This window comes from Ovis canadensis, chromosome 18 (genome assembly GCF_042477335.2).
Source record: "Ovis canadensis isolate MfBH-ARS-UI-01 breed Bighorn chromosome 18, ARS-UI_OviCan_v2, whole genome shotgun sequence".
NCBI lineage: Eukaryota > Metazoa > Chordata > Mammalia > Artiodactyla > Bovidae > Ovis > Ovis canadensis.
The window spans coordinates 81,368,705-81,370,919 of record NC_091262.1 but is presented as its reverse complement, the minus strand read 5'-3'; the positions used below and the strand labels follow the sequence as shown (position 1 = coordinate 81,370,919).

General features: G+C 47.6%; 1 non-coding gene across 1 annotated transcript; it reads right to left on the bottom strand.

Annotated features, from left to right (window-relative positions):
• Positions 1-1,280: 1,280 nt before the first annotated feature.
• On the bottom strand, positions 1,281-1,353 carry TRNAE-UUC (transfer RNA glutamic acid (anticodon UUC)). Its single transcript has one exon. It is a non-coding gene; the product is annotated as a tRNA-Glu (tRNA).
• Between the last annotated feature and the right edge of the window lie 862 nt (positions 1,354-2,215).

Genomic DNA, 2,215 nt, shown 5'->3' with positions numbered 1-2,215 from the left:
CAGAAATATTTGAGAACCTCACAGTGCCTGAGAACTAGTTTACCCCAAGGAGGGGGCTAGGCCGGGACCTCCCCTGTCTCTTACTGCTTTCTCTCCCCTGGACACTGGGGATGGGGTGGCTGGGTGCTTCCTTTTGAGCCTTGAAACCCAGCTAGCCCACGGCTCTCCTCTGACTGTCTCTCCTGGGGTCACTGCTCCTGGCAGTATTACCTCACACCGCTCACCCGCTTCCGGAATCATCATTTCTCCAGGGGATGGTTCAGACACAGGGAGGGGGGAGGGGTGGCAGTCAGGAAGCCTCTCCTGGCCTCAGCTTGGTCCCACGCGGCCCCCTTCTGCTGAAGCAGAGGTAAAAACCCAAGACCCTTCCCTGACCAGATGCGGGCTTCACAGAGAAAGCCCGGGGTGGCTGGGGGAGCCGTGGGAGTGGGAAGGTGAACAGCAGTCCCCGCCCAGCCCTGAGAGCTGGGTCCCCAGGACTGGAAGTGGGTGACCCCTTCACCCTGCCTTATTGCACTTGCTTATGCTGCGGCCTCTGGGGAGGTTTTGTGTCCCTGGATCCCAGGCCCTCTGGATATCAGGCCTGATTCAGGAAAAAAATTAACTTACAGCCATTTCTTTCTTTAAATTACTAGACTCGTCTCAGACTACCACTCAGATCCAGGTGTCCAGCTCGGAGGCCAGGGGCATTCCTAACTGACCAGTCATGACCAGTCAACATGAATGACCGGGCCCGCGTGGTGAGCTCCTGTGACCGCTGGAATATGCATGGAGCAGCTTTCTGGGTGTGTATGCACGCGCACACACACAATTAAAGACCCACACCCTGATCTTCTTTCTCTTCCTGCATTTCTAGTTTCTAATTTATTTACGTTCCTCACAAGTTGCCTGCATCCCTCTGGCCTCAGTGAGTTAGCAAGTGGCTGACAGGGCCCCTCGTCACGGCGCTGTGGTACTGGAAGCCCTGTGCTGGGGGAGGGACGGTGAAACTGTGGCAGCCTGACTCGACAGCTGGGAAGGGGTGCTCACATCTCCAGCCCTTCACATAAGACCAGGTTGTAGACTGTGTGCCCGCCTGGTATAACTGGGGAATGCGAAGCTGGTTTCCAAAGATGATGGAACAGTCACTTACCCACAAGAAGGGTGAGTGCTTCCGAGTCTCCAACTGCCCCACCACTCAGCATGGACAGATCTTTTTCTTGCCGATGTGTTATGGTTTCAGTTTGTGTTATTCAGATTGCGGGTGATGTAAGTTTTTTGTTGTTGTTGCAGGATCTCACTTCCCTAACCAGGGATCGAACCTGGGCTCTCAGCAGTGAAAGCGCCAAGTCCTAACCACTGGACCACCAGGGAACTGGTGATGCTGAGAATTCTTTTGGAGATGTTTTTTTTCTATATTTTAGCCATGGCATGTAGCATGCGGGATCTGAGTTCCCAACCGGGGATCAAACCCTTGCCCCCTGCATTGGGAGTTGGGAGTCTTAGCCACTAGACCACCAGGGAAGTCCCTCTTTGCCCATTTTTGAATCAGGTTATTTTTCCATTGTTAAATTTTAGGAGGTCTCTATATATTCTGGATGTTAATTTTGTATCAGGTATGTGATTTGCAAATATTATTTCCCATTCTGTGGGTTGCCCTTTTACTCTGTTGATAATGTATTTTGGTGCACAAAATTCAAATTTTTTCATGAAATCCAATTGTCCAGCTTTTCCTTTGTTGTCTGTGCCTTTTGCGTCATTTCAAAGAAATCACTGCCAAATTCAAAGTTTCCATGTTTTGACATATGAAAACATAGGTTTAGGACTATTCTATACCTTTGGTCTATATTTTATCTTTTATGCGGGTACTGTACTGTTCTGGTTACTGAAGTATTGTAGCAGTTTTGAAACCAGGAAGTATGTCTTCCAGCTTTATTCTTTTTCCAGGTTGCTTTGGTTGTTTGGGATCCCTTGGGACTCCATATTAATTTTATAATAAGTTTTTCTATTTCTGAAAAGATGTCATTGGAATTTTTATAGGGATTGCATTGAATCTATGGATTGCTTTGCATAGTATTGATGTGTTAATGATATGAGGTCTTCCAATCATAAACATGGAATCCATTTATTTGTGTCTTTTCATTTTTTAGCAGTGGATTGTCATCTTCATTGTACAGGTCTTTTCACCTCCTTGGTTAAGTTTATTTCTAGTACTTTACTCTTTCTGATGGTATTG